This window comes from Buteo buteo, chromosome 11 (assembly GCF_964188355.1).
Source record: "Buteo buteo chromosome 11, bButBut1.hap1.1, whole genome shotgun sequence".
In the NCBI taxonomy this organism is placed as follows: Eukaryota; Metazoa; Chordata; class Aves; order Accipitriformes; family Accipitridae; genus Buteo; species Buteo buteo.
This window is the reverse complement of record NC_134181.1, coordinates 30,452,688-30,469,789: the sequence shown is the minus strand read 5'-3', so window position 1 is coordinate 30,469,789 and position 17,102 is coordinate 30,452,688. Positions and strand designations below refer to the sequence as shown.

The following is a 17,102-nucleotide window of genomic DNA, read 5'->3' as shown; positions in this document are numbered from 1 at the left end:
CATATTTTAATCTTGGTCTCCACAGTCATGGTTTATCTATCTGCTGCGTCATTTGCTTTTCTCAACATACAGGCCTTCAACTAGGCCAGAAGTAACACAATCCCTTGTGCGCTGGTTTCAGAGTTACTGAAGTGTAGCTCAATTCAAAAAACTGCTAAAATACAGGCAACACATTTTGGTAAATTACTGCCTTATTGCAATAGTGAAAATGCAACTTTTGGTCTTAGAGACAGGACATTCACAGTAGCATTTCCTAATAGAATCTGTAAGACACTGAAAGCACATAAATTTGCATCAAGTGATTTTAAGCATTACGCACTCCAGCATTTCCTAACAGGCTCCAGATGTCAATTACCTCATTTTAGTTCTCATAAGAGAGAGCAGCTAGCTACTTGTCTCGATTTGTTCTCTTTCCTTCCTTGAATCTGTCTCAGATCTCCTGAAAAAGAATCTTTATAACCAAAAGGCAGTAACATTAAGTTTCTCAAAAGATCATATCAGGAATCTAAAGAAATGCTCAGAAAGAATATGATAATATACATTACTTAAGTGTTCAGAAAGCCACAAGTTCTACCAATACCATAACTGAGCATAAAAAAAGAGACTTTAAAGACAAGCTTTACATTTGTGCCATTACTGGGAAATATATTATTTCATACAATATGAAAATGCATTACATTCTCAAGCAAGCTGCAATTTTTTTGTGTGTGGATGACTACTAAAAATTTTCAAATGCAAACATGAATCCTTGCATTGACCCTTTTAGCTGACTAATAATATCCTTATTCTTATTTGCCTTTTACAGACCTCTAAGTAGTGCATGAATTGAAGCAATCCATAAGCAGCAAGTTGAGAACCATTGGTGTAAGAAAGTAAATCCTACTAATCTGATGAATCTGTTGGCAAATTGAGATTAAAAATAAATAAATAAAACTTAACCACATAACCCTGAATTAAAAAGGCACAATATTTTCCAACTGTCAAAAAGGAATTCCTGTAATAAAAATAAAACAGCTATCCACTACTGTTTCTTTCAAAACTGTCTTTTCAACAACTGGTACTCCAAAAAGAACTAAACCACAATTAAATAAGAAAACAGGGAAAAAATTAAAGCCTCAGCTCACTCCACTTAAGAACCTTATAGTCACAAGAACATTACCGTACCAATAGTTCTTTAAGCTTAGTTGATGCCTGACAAGCATGCTGCCACCATCACACTCTCCTTCCTCAGGACAGGTAATGCCATAATTAAAAGTAAAACGTTTCATCTGATAAAACATTTGAAACAATGACTTGACAATTTAAGGAAGAAACATTTGCTAACATCACTACTCACGACTACCACAAACAGATGCAGTGTTTCCATGGAGAAAAGTAAGTCGTCTGTCCATTTGATACAGAAACAAAGAGGACATTCTAGAACAGAGCAGCATAATGTTTGAATTGACTCAAAACAGACTGCACAATCTCAGTCTTCTGCATGCAGACACACGCAGTCTGACTGCGCAGTGTACTTTGAGGCTGAAACCCTACTCTCATGGTTTATTTCTATAATGAAGTGAAACAATTATTTTAATTGATGATCACCTGCTATCTGTCCCGCACGAGTTCTTCACAACATTTCAAATTTAAAAGATTAATATTAAGCTTAGTTACCACCATTAAGAGACTAAATACTGTTGGAAAATGCCTTTCAGTGCCAACACATTTCTAAGCTCAAGAAAGAGACCACTTCCAATTTGTTAATTCTGCTAAGCATACCAGTGCTTTGCAAAATACATATAAAAATTAAGACTAATAGATACAGAGTAAATATTCTAAAAGGGTTGTGTAGAATAGATAACTGCTGAAAATCTCACATGGTTCTATAAGCAGAGAAGATCATATACAATCCCTGTGTCAGTCAACTAGTAGGTATCTAGAAAACAAATTCTGACCATACCAGGAAGAAAATGTAACATGTACAAAATAAATTAGAAAATCCCTTCTGTAGAAAAGTGATATGGAAAATATATTTCAAAGACCACACACAATCCAGTAAATTCGCTTTTCTGAGAGAAAAACAAACTCACCACATGAAGCACTATGTTTGAAATAGCAGCCCGAACAGCATTTCTTAAATATCTGTTTCATACTCTCGATGTTCATACCACTATTGCCAAGCTTTCAGAAGCTCATGAATCATTCCTCAAACATCCTCACAATGGTTTAGAGAAAGTAACTTGGAATTTTGAACCTGGAAAGTTTTCTCTCCTGGTCCATGAGTTACTCCAAGAGCTCAGACCATTCACAGTTACAAATGCTTACAACTCCTAAAATTATTGCAATCTTAAAACTTTAAAGCATATAAGCATCTTCTGTATGATTCAGATCTAATCCTTCTTACAGCTCTAAAAGTTGTATTTGCAGTCTCCTGGGCTGGTATTACATTTCTGTAAAAAGTGAGTATATATATTTCCAAAAGCACTTAAAATAATGTTTTTAGTTGAATTTATAGGCTTTTGAAATTCATACACAATTTAAAAATACAACCACATTTTAGCTTTGAACAAAATAAATGCCTTCACATTGCACTGCTATTTGCTTCTTGCTACCTCTGTAAGAATATTTCTCTCTGTGAAAGAATGCGCCAGATCACAGACACCAACTTCTAGAAGGTTCAGATAGGAATGAGATTAATTCATCCACAGCAGGTCCACAAACTGACCAGACTGGGACATACCCGTCAACATCCTTACTAAAACAATTCTGGATGAGGTAGACAGAGAGGGATAAATTGCAGAAAGCAAATAGCCTCACACACCCTCCCTAAATATCATTTCCTATTTGTACCATTTGGTTTTGTTTTCAACAGGAATACAAGTATAGTCCTCCACTACCACATATTATCCAGCCAGATTTCTCATGTTTTGGAAAATTGCAATGTCAGCACACCCAGAGTGTGAGAGAGGAGCTGCGTCCTAGAACAACAGTCTTCCTGAACATGATGCCTCCTCTGCGACATTTTGGGTCTATTGGAGATATTTCATATTGGGCAACCAAAAAGACTGAATCACCATTCTGCAAGCATTGGATTACATTTACAGTGAAATAATTCCACAGCACACAATATCCATTGTAAATGTCACACTAAGCTTCAAGTCAGTTCTGTAACAATTAAAAGTAGCTAAGCCAAAAAGATGGGTTTGGAAGCCTTCATGAATTAACTTTTCACAACTTCTCTTGTAATGATGCAGCACACTTCATATTCCTAGTCATTTACTACTTAAATACAACCATTTTGGAGCTATGAATTCGCTTCAAGGTCTCTTTGCATTTAGCCACTGGAGCCAATCACTGAAATGGTAAGTGAACTTCTCTCTGAACATAACGCTTATGACTTATGTGCATGTTTTGTCAGCTCCAAAGCATTTACTGAATGAGTAGCAAGTTTAGACTGAAGCAAGCCAGAAAGCACTGTAGTCATTTGATAACAAAGCAAGTCACAAACACCAAATTGTTATGGTACTGATGTAACAGCCTCTGTAGTAGTCGCTGTTAAACCAAATTGACTACCTGAACGTTGCTCAAGAATTTAACTGTACTGTTCAGTGATTAGAGACTGTGGGATTACAGAGGCACCTTCAGGTATCATTTAAGTTGAAATTAATAGAATTTAAGGAAGAATTTATATATAAAACAGAAAACACAGAATTAAGAATTTAATTCCAGTAGAATAAGAGTTGGCATTTTGGAGTCTACATTTGATTACTCATTCAACACATAGCAATTAGAAGAAAGGGAGCATTTAAAAGCATGACTTCAGTTTTATTTTCTCTCCCAGAAAACGTGGATTTTGATGTCAATTAATCAAGTAATATGATGATCTGAATATATTCTTCAGTTAGATCACTACCATAAGAAAAGACACCAGAACAATATGCATCATTTAATTCAATGTTTATCATGCTAAGTGCCATCAGATCATATTTATTTGGCTTCCTAGATGCTCTGCTTACTGCCAGCATCAAAATATATGGGCTGGTATGTGCCTATCAAACCAGTGTTTTGTACCTCACTTTTAAAGGCAGAAAAAATTCTGCATGTAAACCCCAGCTGATCAGGTGGAAAATAAATAAAAGGAATCCAGACCTTTCTATCAGATCTCTTTGCAGATGGTGGTATAGGAAATAAAAATTTACTACGAAAATAAACAAGAATGTCCCCTAATTTATAGAAGATCATTCTTTTGATGACATTCTACTTCAGCTCATTCTAGCCCAATCCAATATAACCATCATATGAATTCTAGACAGGTATACCCTTTACAAAGGCAAACACTCATCCTACGTGAACCACAGTGCCTCAGTTTCTCATACCATGTTCTTAACATAAATATGAAATTTGTAAGGGACAGATTCTTGAAGAAGTGCATCTCTGTTTATTTTAACTAGGCATAACTATTAAATTAACAGAATGAAAGCAATCCTTTCCTCTTCTGAAGTGCCTTCAAAGTCACTACCAGGATTACTCCAGGAAATTACTGTTGCATGCAAGTTTTAGTATGGCTTTCATCTAACTCAAAATACAGTTTACTTTTGCTATCATAAAAATACAAAACCAAAAGCTTGTAGTAAGTTGGGAAGTATGCCCACTGGCATGACACAGCTCTTTTGACAGCGTCACTGATTTGATGAACATAACTTGAAACAAAGAGTGGCTGACAAATTACTCAAACTGAATCATATCTATATGATCACTAGCAGAGGTCCTGAAATATCTTTCAACTCTATTTTAGAGGGCATTTGTTTAGATAAACATTACTTAGTCTGAAGCAACTAGTATGTTCAGTGAAACAGACACCCAGAGGATATTTAAGACAGTCCCAACTCTAACACAAACACTATGCCTTGTCATCACTCATCCCCCTATCAAGCTTTATACCACAGCATAAGGACATCCCCCTAAATAGCTACTGTTTTTCTGTACTTCAAAGAGTGAATCTCTGTTTCCTTAAGAACTCAGAAGACACTCCTACTTTCTTGTACACTTAGAGGGACCGGGGAAGAACAAAATTTGTTGTTTCAGAACCAATCCAAACACCCCCACGATGCTGTCCCTCGTTAAGGACATGTCTAATATAGAGCTCAACAAGCAACTTTAGATTTGTTTCTTAACTGTGATAGATAGTAGATGCTCTGTTTCTGTATCATGGAGATGACGTGAACTGTTTCCCATGTGAGTTCACAGATCCATAGCATAGTCAGGACCAAAGACTTTTAGATTATCTTTCAACATCAGGGCTTTTATGGCAGTCAGGCCTGCATACAGATCTGTATTTCTCCTTTGATTTAACATGCTGGGTAATTTCAACTAAATAAAAGGCATGAGACTTCTAAAGAAAAAAAAATTCTTATAAGTTTCACAGAAGTAGGCCAACCAGTAGGAAGAAGACTTGTGTTCAAAGTCTTGAGCTTCTCCCCATAAGTTTAGATCAGACCAACTAATTTCTGAAGCAAAATGGAAAACCAAAGTTTTGCCATCAATACACTTGGTAGCAGCAAGTTATTAGTATGTTTGGAGATAATATAGAATTTGAATATAATATAGTTAGGAAGGCAACCATTATGAGATGCAAACCCATTGAAAATTAGAGGGTTTTAGTGACATTGCTAAGTTGGTAAAGACGACACATGGCTGGTTTCCTACCTTGGAAAGTACAGGATATTGACTGCAAACTGGATAAACAGGATTCTCTCTGCATATGTTTGGGAAAGGGAAAAGGCAGGGTAAATTCTTATAACTAAGAAACTGTACTAAGAACAAGATGAATCAGATCAAAGATAGTAAGAGGCTTAGGACCTCAAACCATCAGTCATATTACAGCAATGCTATGAGGAAGGTAATTCATTAAAGCTTCTGCTCTGCTTATGGATTTTAATTCTGCGTTAAGGACATTTTAAGTCACCTCATCTTACCATTCTATAACTTGCTATGCTCATTCAGATTCCTAAGTGCCTCGAGATCCTCAGTAAAAAAAAATAAAATACCATTGAAACACAAAGACTTAGACTGCTGACTACAAAGCACAAATAAGAGAGGATGTCTGTAACAGTAAAAAACTATTTTGGGCTAGCAATCATAATTTTTTCTCAATCTATGTTGCTATTTCTAAACACAGTCTGTTCAATTTTTTTAAAAGATTCCCATCTTTAATTAATAAGGAAGAGCTGGTAACTGTTAAAAAGCTTAAAAAATAATCACAGAAAATATGATGCAAACTCTAACACTTCAATTTGCCACTGTACACATGCATTATAAAAATGTCACTGCTATAGTCTATTAAAAGATCAGAAGGCACATGATCCTCCCAAGCACACATCATTCTCTACAGAATGAGTCAAGGACTGAGAAGTACAGAAAGTTTTCACCCAAGAAAGTAAATAATTGCTACCTCTTCTGGTAAGCCTACTATCAAAACTTACTACTTTTCCTACATTTTTCCAGGGAAATTCTTGCCTTTCCCAAAAGCCCTCCATTTTGATAACAAGAAGAGTAATTTGTTTAACTGTATGCACTGACTTCTGATGATGATAATGTACTTCAACCATCCCAGTAAGGGCATTCAGTCCACAACAACAGTTATGATTTTGGAATAGTAGTAGAGCATCAAGTTTAAGTTACTGGGGATCTAAAGTTTAAATGAAAGTTTGAGAAGGAAAACAGCATTTCCTGTCAGCCTCAAACCCAAATGCATATAAACAAAGACACAGGGCTTCTCCCTAATACAATTACAACTGAAACACCTGAAACAAACATGCTGCTTTTTATAGTAAGAATTTAATTTTGATAGACTTGGGTGAAACTTTAACTGTTTCACACTCTTTGAAAACGTCAAGTCAGCAGCCTCTTTTTAGCTCTCCATGTTCTTAGCCTTTTAAATTAGCACCATGACTGCTATACGGCTGGCATATAATAAAGTACAAATACAGAACTTATGTAAATACTGCTGTGACTGAGTGGCTGCTGCTGCCAAGCAGTGAAGCAGAATGAGTGTCAGATAAGCTAACTCCGTACCAAATACTGAGCTTCTCTCTTTGCCCTTCCCCTCAAAATAAGCTAAAAAATATAGCCAGTAAGATTATAAAGATCAGGAAAACTGTGCGACTTCTAATGGTGTTTCTCCTTGAAATGGTAGAGTGAAGACATGTCTTATAAATTAAAAGAACATATGCTACTATTCACCCAAGAGTCTTCTGTCTGAGTTTGTACAAACTATTGATGAGACATTCCAGGTGGAAAACAGCTAGGTAGGTGCTAAGGTAGAAACTTGTACAGTCTGTTCTTAGATACATCTTCTAAATCCTTTCCAGCCTTTCGGACACCAGGAGCTAGATACCAGATTTGTGGGTATTTCTAAGGGTCAGTTGTACCACTAGTGCAACATCACTCTGCAAAAATAAACGCGTGTAGAGGACAGACACTTGGACAAGCACAGACATATTATTAGATGTTTGAAATCATCAGGGACCATGCTGCTGACAGAGCTGGCTTCAGCTCTGCTGGTCAAGAAGAGTGAAATGGTTGCTCCAGCAGAAATTGGCATCTAGCTGAGGGCAGCTGAGATTACAGCTAATGCAGTATATAATTGCCTTTCATTAAATAACAAAACACCATCCATCTGAGGCATTTCTAAACATGCCAGTCCAATAAGGATTCCAGTGCGTTACTTTTTATACATGCCAGCAGAGCCAGTAGTTCCTAAGGAATGCCAAAAGATTAAACAAGAGCTGCATTCATTCATGGTCATCATGTTCAAACATTAGAAAACTTGCATTCAACATACAGAGTTAACATTTGACCCGAATGTTTTAGAGGGAGAAAGGAAAGCAGTTTTGAAAAATCATATTGGCAAGACAGATCGCTCTATTTCTTTTGAAGGAAGATCTATTTTGAAATATTCTCAGTCACTCCCAAGAAAAACTTTAACAGGGCTAAAAGGATAAAGGGAGGAACAACTAAAGGAACTACTCAATCTGCCCAAGTTAAGTAAATAAAGGCTGTCCTGGATATTCACATTCAGAAGATGGTAAACAGGCACAGCCTATAGCTCAGACAGGAAATCTATAGGAGCTCTAGAAAGTCATAGCAATCAGTATATATGAGCACTGCTCCTTCCTACAGTATAATCAGATGAGGAAAGAGATTATTTCCTACAGTACACCTCCGTGATGAGGATAGCAGACAGCTGTTTTTCTGCCCCTCATTAGAGTTGACATCTTCTCTTTAAAAGAAACTATACAAATTATACAAAACTAATTTTTTTGCCAAATAAAAATCTCCCTCAATCCCCAAAGATATGGATGTTTGAAGTCATATTTCCAAGCTTTTCTGTTTCAGCCAACACACCCCTCTTCTTTCAATACACAGAAAGATTCAGTGCACTTTAGCACAGACAGAAAATCTTCTAGCACATACAAGGATGGACAGGAAGAGAACCCTGAAAACTCCTAATTTTAAACCAGGAACTAATAAACCTCTGCACATTTTTCAGTCAATCTACACTAAGTATGTAAATAAAGAAGTTTTGCACCTGAACAGTTATACATTCCTTAGACTAAGACACATTGCTGTTGGGGGGATAGGAGGGGGTATTTACTTTTCCTCCACACTATCTAATTTGCTATCTTGTTACATGTTGTAGCAGGTGCACGCAGACACATATTTAAGAAAAATCACTCTCTGACACAGCTAGTTTCAGAATTATATGCCTATTTCTGTTCTTTAAATAAAATTCTTCATGAAGCAGCCAGCATAAAGGCATTTCCTCTTTTGTACCTCTTTTCTTTCTTCTTCCTACATATTAATACAGCTATAGCATTTTAAAATCTTTCTGCTCAAAGATCTCAAAGCAACCTGTGAACTTCCATAAAACCCTACCCATTCAGCACACTGGGTAAGTAAGTGAAGGGGTGGGGAGGAAAGAGTCTTCATTTCACAGTCATATTTTTAATCATGAGCAGTCACAGACTGAATTTTCTTCCCCATACTATGTTTCAGCAGAGATTTTTGCGGTGTTGGCTTTTGTTTGGTTTGGTGGGGTTTTTTTTCTTTTTTTTAGTTATTTAAAACACATACACAAAGATGTTATAATGAAAGGGAAAACTAACTCCCGATTTTAATGCAGCAGGAGCCACATTAACATGTGAGTAACAGCAACAATTACCATGTGCCCCATGACAGCTGAGGCACAGAAAAGAGAACACTGAATCGCCTTAGGTAGCAGCACTAGTGATATAGCGGAAAGCAGGAGGGGCCTACAGCATAGCCTTTGCCTGGGGATCCCACAGGTCTAAGGCTGGCTATAAACATGGCAGTAAACTCTAGCTGAACCACCCGGAACCGTGGGGCAACACAAGAGCAGCTCACCTGCAAACCAGTAGCTTTGAAAACAGCACAGGCACCAGAAGCAGACATAAAACAGAAACAACAATAACAACAAAAAAGCCAAGGTAAATCATAAACCAGATCGTTAATAGGTAAAATATCAGTGCCTAAGTGTGGGATGCTGAGAACCGCAGGTCAGCATTTACCACTTAATACTCAGACCCCTTCCCCCAGAATCATCCACTCAAGCCACCAAGCACAGCACTTACCCATCTTCTAAGAGTAAGACTGGAGCAGAGAGCGCATTCAAGACCCTCACGTCCCTACCTGCTCCTCACGAACCACCAAGACACCCAAGGGCTCTGCGCGGTGGGAGACGCGACCGGGGAGGCCCCCAGCCCACCTGGGATGCTGCGCCCCACAACCTGCCGCGACCCGACCGCCTTCTCCCCACCAGCCTCCGAGTTTACAGAGTGCAGCTGCCCCGGCAGCACGGCGGGCAGCCGGCCCCGTCCAACCGGGGGCACGGCGGCGGGAAAGGGTTGTGGGGCGGGGGGGGGGGGGTGGAAGCCACACATGAGCGGAATGAGCCCGGCAAGCCCGAGCACACGGCTCGGGAACCGGCCAAACCGGCTGCTGTCACCGCGGCCCGGGCAGGCCGGTGGGGAAGCGCGGGCACGTGTGGCGGAGGCTAACAGCTCCCGGGGGGGGTGGACTCCCGCCCCGGCTCCGGGGCCTCGCCCCACCCAGCCCAGCATCGCCCCTCCGGCGCTGCCCACCGCCCTCCGCCCCCACTCAGGACCCCTCAAGCTCCACGCAAGGTCCACTCAGCGCTCCACAGCCACCGCCACCCGTCCCCTCCCAGCCCACCCTCCCAGCGCCCCACCGCCGGCCGCGCCGCCCCCGCGCCGTCTCGCTTCCTCACCGCCCGCCGCCCCCGCCCCGCAGCCCGGCGCGGTGTACAAGCGAGGCGCCCGCCAAGGCGCCCCGGACGGGAAGCGGAGGCCCCAAGACGGGAGGCGGCCGGCGGCTCCCCCCCGCCCTCAGACGGCGCCATCGCGAGCCCGGCAGCGCCGCCGCCCTCCCCGCGCGGGCCCCAACGGCGGCCTTACCGCTGCCGCCTTCGGCTCCGCGCCGCCGCCTCTTCCCGGCCGCCGCCAGCGCCGGGCGCAGCTCCTGCTGCCGCTGCCTCCGCCTCCGCCTCCTCCTCCCCCTCTGCAGCGGCGGCGGCGGCGCCTCCCCGGCTCGCAGGGGGCGGGGCGGGCAGACAACGTCTGCGCCCGGCCGGGTCCGCGGCACCGCGAGGCGGAGACTGCAGCAGCGGGAACCGCGCCTCCCTCCGCGCCCCTTCCTCGCTGCCGCTCCCCCGCGGTCTCTCTTCGCCCCCTCCTCGCTTCTTTTTCCCCTTTGTCTCCCCCCCCCCCGCCCCCCCGGCTTTGTTCGCCCCGGGGCAGCCCGCGAGGGGTGCCCGCCGCCGCCGGGCAGAGCGGGGAAGGAGCGGCTGCCCTCGGCTCTCGGTCTAACCCTGCCTTGCCGGGCGGCCGGCAGCCAGTCGCCGCGGGGAGGGCAGGCCCCGGGGGGGAGCCGCCCGTCCCGGCAGCCCTGCGGGGAGCGCGGACTTGGCTCGGTGCGGAGGGTCGTCGTTCGTCTCCCCGCAGCGGGGAGGGGGCCCGAGCACCGGTAGCGCTGACCCCTCGGGGAATGCGCTGCGGCAGCCGGCGGGTGTGAATGGGGAGGGGGGGGAAGGGAGGAGAGAAGAGACAGGGAGGTATGAAGCACATCGCTGTTAATGGCTGAATAACTTTACTGTCTGCTGCTTTTCTGCATTTTCCTTTTGTCCTGATGGCCAGAAATTTATCGTTCCTTCTCCTTCTCTAAAGTACTGAGCATTTTAATTTGCATTGCGTTTGTGAAGCAACACATTGGAACCTGGCGTTATCCCATTGCTAAAGTTTAAACAGCTGTAGCAGTAGCTCTAACACCATCATCAACCAAGGCTGAATCGAACAGCTCTGCTTCGCTTCTTTACCTCTTACAAATAAGCAACAGAGCCCAGCCAGAGCTGGCCCATAACTGCTGAATTCATCACAAAGCAAACCTCAGTTTGCAGTCTCATAGATCATTTAGTTTCTGCATGATGCCATTCAAACAAAAGGGTGATGAGAAAGCAGTTCCATTGCTGGAGACGGATTGCAATTTGTGTTTCATTTTGGCTTCATTCTTTGGCATTAATCCAGCATGGTAAAGCACAAAATGCTGTGACGCTGTCCCACAAATAATAGGTTTCAACTAGATCAGCATTTAGCAATGTTTGTTAGAATTTCACTTCTTAAATGTTAAATAGAATCTCTTACCATGGCCATTAGATGTTGAAACAGATACTCGAATCCATGTATAGCCACGCTTCTTTCTCCCTGCAAAATATGATAAAAGTTTCGCTGAATAAGGACTTCAGGATTTAAATATTAGATTGTATTTATTTATAAGTGCAGAGCCAGCAAATGATTGCTTAAAAAAAAAAAAATTGACCCTGCAGCCTCTAGCTATGGAAATAATCCCTAACACAAAAATTGCAATTAGGGTTAAAACTAGAAAGTCAGACTAACTTTACAGAACACTTGCCCAAAATATCTGCTAGTTTGAGAGCTACAGCTGCAAACCTTTGTGCTGTTTCTGGTATCATAGATTTGAGCTTTCTGAATTGATCTGATGCTAATATAGAATTTGGTTTTGTTTTGTTTCGATAAGTGTATAATTTTCCATCATTTTGCATCATTAATTTGATTTTTTTGTCTTACAGTTAATTTGTTACCATGTAGGTAGATTTCAAGAGTATGCAGTTCAATGCACAACATTAAAAGTTTTCATAAGCAATATTAGACTAATGTATCTATTACAGAGCACAGCAACTGGAAGACAGAAACGAGTCGCAGCTTTGTGCTGTTCTTGTATAACTTGTAATGAAGTGCTAGCAGTAAATAACAGTGGTGAAATAATAGACGAAATACGGTTCAAGTGTGTAAGTAGCTTGCTTTACTCTCTTGCAAGGCTAAATCTAAAAGTGTCTTGTTACTAAAGCAAGACTTGAGAATGATATCGCATAGATCAAAAGCTTCTACCTATAAAGTGAATGTGGCATTGATTTTTCATGTAATTTCCTAGTGAACAGAATCATAGCTTCAAGATCAAAGTAATCTTGTAGGAAACAAGGGAGTTAGTTACCCATCATTAACCAGTATCAACCTTCATACCATGAAAAAGTAGCTTTAGAGCAACTGTAACTTAAGTTCATCCCAATTAGAAATGATTGACTTAGCTTCTGTGTACCATTCTACACTCAGATGGATATATGCTGACTGTGATAACAGTAACATCTAGTATGTTCACAACCAATTTGTAGCAATCATTATAAAAAAAGATGCTGGTACTATAAATCACAGTACTATAAAGGACTAAATATGACTGTGAGCCAGAATATCTTTGATTCCAGTTCTAATGGCTCTCTTTTCTGAACTGCATGACCATAATATACAGACGTTTTCATAACTCTATGAAAACAGGAACTGCTGGATGCTCCAGGGAAATTCAGGATGCTGACATAACTACTGGCATCCTGGCCACAAGTATAAGGCCTACTTTAGAATTAAAATTGTTCTCTTCAATAATGTGGGAACACCAGTTGAAATTGTTTCTGCCCTTTTTCAGGTGTGAAGGGTCCAAAACTATTGAAGCTTTCAGAACAGCTAAAACATTGTTCTTTAAGAATTGCATTTAAGGATACCCTGACTTAAGAGATCCATTTTTATATTCCATGGGACATATCCACACAAGTATGAAGATTTTGAGTACAGTATTTTTTTCCCCCCTGAATGATCTCTTCAATGTGTACATTTGGCAGTTCCTATACAGAACTGATGGTCACACCTGCTTCAGAAAAAGCAACTAATGGTTTTGGTTGGGTTTTTTTTTGTCATGGAAGTGCTGCTTCAAAAAATCCCCGCACAGAAACTTGCACTATTATTTTCTGTAGTTTTTTGTGGTTTTGCAAGAACACAACAGGATTCCCCCCATCTCTTTTAACCCAAGTGGTACGTTTTGCTCATCTATTTAAAGCTATATTGATCCTAAAGAGATTTAGTGTCCTGAAGCCTCAAGCTTACTCAATTATTTCTGGCTTTAAATTTATGTCTCTAAAACTGGCAGTCTTTGACTGATAGATTAACGCTATTAATTGTCATGTATGCAACAGTTCCAGAAAAATAGTGCAGGCACGGCAGTTACTTTCACAGTTTGGTGGATTGAAAGGCTGCAAGAAGTCTTTCCATTCTTAATGTACTTACTGTTTTCCTTCCCTAGGGTCAGCCATGTACAGCAGCCATGCTGCTGTACTACCCAGCAGCAGTACAAAAAAGCTCTGCAAGTCCGTGTTTGTTGGTGTGCTACACAAGACAAACTTTCATCCAATTTTACATTATTTATTCTACCCAACATGGGTTAAACAACAGAAAACAGTATTTAAACAGAAAGTATTTAAAGAATCCTTTCCGCATGCCTGTTTAAACAAGGTGCTTAATTTAACAATAATGTTCATCTTGATTAAGAATGTTTCATTTCACAGATAACTGAGAAACCATAGTCTATTAAAAAAGATGGACTATGCAAATCATTCTACCACTTATGTAAATACCACCAAAAGCTGAATTCTCACCTACAGAGAAGCAAAGCAGGTCTTCTGTTCCTATTGAGAGCGCTGCCTTCTAAAGAAAGGGTAAATAAATTTTTATTCAGTCATTGGATGATAGCTAAATATACATTGTAAAAAATCTTACATCAAATCTTTGTTGGTTGTAGTTAACTAAAGTTTAGGAAGTGTCAAACTGTCACACATTAATTACCATGTTATTAAATCCATCCTGTTTGTAAGCTTCTCCAAGGATCAAGACCAATTCTGACCTCTGACTCACCCCCTCTTACCCCCCAAAATGTAAGTATGACTCTACAATGTATTCTTAGGAACAGCATCAATCTTCAATGGCAATTACTTACCAGAGGCAATACAGCCATGTTACAAAATGAAGGTACTAGAGAGTTCCATGGAAACTACCAATGCATTTGAAATGCTTTAATTATATTTGAGCTTTTTCCTCCTTTTCATTTTTTTTTCCCCAGCTATCCTGCCTTACAGAGTTTGCAGTAAAAATAGTAACTCTTAGCAGCTAACGTGTCTTTCAGATATCTTCTAGAATCTCAGCTATTTCTCTTTCCGTGACATTTTAAGCACTGTGAATTAGATTATAAAAACGTAAGTTAGAAATTCAAATCTTTTTAAGAGACAACTAGTCACCTGACCAATAACCTGAATATTTTGCACAGATTAGATATTTTTAGATGTGCATAAGCATTTTAAAATACTTTTGCTGTTCCAAATGCTGTAAACAAACATGAGTACTATGCCAACAGGAATCTGTGGGAAAATTTGAGTGATGCCTGCTCACACTGTACGCACCTCATTACAAATTTTATTACTCATTCATTATAGTAAACTCTAATCTAGGTTATTATGCCACACCCATCACCATGGGAATGTGACTTAAAAGTACCAGCAATACTTTGCTATTCAGCTTTTTCTCAGACCTTGTAGTGTTATCTGATTGCAGTTTCAATATACAAAAACTATTTGAGTAGTTACACTTGACAGATTCAAAAAATTCAGTAATTACAAGCATCTTCAGCACAGCAACAATATATAGCATTTGATAGGAATAGTGAAGTATAGATAAATAGCTAAGAGATCAAGATCAATTCATTCTTAACCATGAGAGAAACAGCAGGGGTAACTCCCCATCCCTAATTAACTGTCTTACAGCAGGGGTAAATACAGTAGGAGTTTTACTTACTGCTTCTGCTCAATCTTCTCGGAGCATTATCCATACTGACCGCCACCTCCATAGAAAGAACAATTTAAAAGACAAGATTTAAAAGAACAATTTGGATTGGTTTGGGTTTTGGCAGCCTCAGACTTTAAACATCTACAGATGATTAAGATGGAGAGAATAAGAAAAAAAGGAAGAAGAGTTTTCAATATATGGTATAGGTGGTCTAAGTCTAACAGTTCACACTCTAATTCGTAACAGGATTCAGAGATAGCCTCTAAATACCATATCCAGACAGCCCAAATGCCAGGCAAGGCCTAGTAACCCAACGCTTTCCACTGACTAGCTCCAATCAGCTCCTGGCTCAGCAGTTTCCTAGTCCCCTGCTAGCAGTCTACTGAAGTGCCTACTTTTGCCTCTCAATAACCAACTCATCATACAGATTTTGACTATATAAGAAAATATTTGTGCCACCTATTTATTAATTATATTGATAGCATCAGAAGAGAATGAGCAGTGCTATCAAATGACAATTGACTTACGCCCCAAAACATATTCAAGACAGATGGAGATAATACCAAGACTAAAAGGAGCAAGTCTAAACATCTGCTAACAGTTTTGCAAAAGAAGCACAAAAGCAATATAAAAAAAATAATTCTGAGCATGCAGACAACTCAGTATTTACAAAAGCCTAGAGCCTTTCATTATGTTAAAAAACCAAGATTGTTAAATGGAAACAATCCCATTTGTGGGAATTTTAATTCAAGCATGTATGCAAGTATAACAGCATGGGACATGTGCTTCCAATTGTAGTAGACTACAGGTGAAGGACAAAAACATTTCCTGGCTTGAACAACTAGTCAGTCCAGTCACTTTGGACAAAAATTCCAGTGGATATAAAGTGTGGACCCAAACATAGTCCATTCCTGCCCCAAGCCCCCCCAAATAATATTTGCTTTAGATACCAGAAGACATCATCTTCCAAATATGAAAAAGATCCGTATCTCCAAGTAGTTTGTGTGCAGCAAATACAAGAATGACCAAAGTGATAAAAAATGCTGAACAAGTTAAAATTCAAAGCCTTATGAAAATTAAAGATTTACCATATTTAAACTAGAATTTACCATTACATTAAAAGCCGTGTTGCTGAAATGACTTCACTTTACCCTTACTCTAATACCTTCAATATAAATCTTGGAAACAATAAAGATAAAAGCTACTTTAACGAGAAGTCTGAGGATTTGTACAAACGATAAAGACTTATCTATTCTGACCAATTAGGTGGAAGGGTGATTTATTATGAACTTATTGTCAACACACAGAGCACTGTATGGGTACTGAGCATATGAAGATGATTTTCATCTTGCGGTTTCTGTAAGCAAGGCAGAACTACACAAGTGCTCCTGTAAAGTTTAGGCTGCATGTCCTACTAAAGCAGCAGCATTTCATAAGAGCTATTAAAAAAAGATCTTCCAAGGTGTGGAGAGAGAACTGCATGTTTAAAATATGAGCACCTCCACACACCCAAGAGGTGTGTACACTTGAAATCATTACCTCATGCCCTGCACCACATTATCATTCACACGTGAATGATGCAGCACACAGCACATAATGGCTTGTGTAAACTGTCATTACTAGCTTTTAACGCCATGGCAGGAGATGGCATGGAGAAAGTACAAGATCTCTATATGCTTCCCAACAGAGATTTCTTTCTAAAGTGTGTGGAAGCTGGAAGCAACGTACTATTTCATTATCCATTCCTCTTACAGAAAGTAATACTATTTCTCCTATAAAACATGGGCGGGGGAAGCCTTTTATTTTAGCACATACAATGAACATTTACCTTGACCACTGCTTTCCAAA

General features: G+C 40.2%; 1 protein-coding gene across 9 annotated transcripts in view; it reads right to left on the bottom strand.

Annotated features, from left to right (window-relative positions):
- Nucleotides 1-10,614, bottom strand: part of CLIP1 (CAP-Gly domain containing linker protein 1) — a 73,671-nt gene extending 63,057 nt beyond the window's left edge. For 8 of the 9 annotated variants that reach the window (XM_075041277.1, XM_075041285.1, XM_075041283.1 and 5 more), the window contains exon 1: nt 10,479-10,614. The gene's annotated coding sequence lies outside the window, so the exon portion shown is untranslated. Of the gene's footprint in view, nt 1-355; nt 457-10,478 lie in introns of those variants that run through there. The other variant, XM_075041279.1, reaches the window with a different exon arrangement.
- Nucleotides 10,615-17,102: the final 6,488 nt, after the last annotated feature.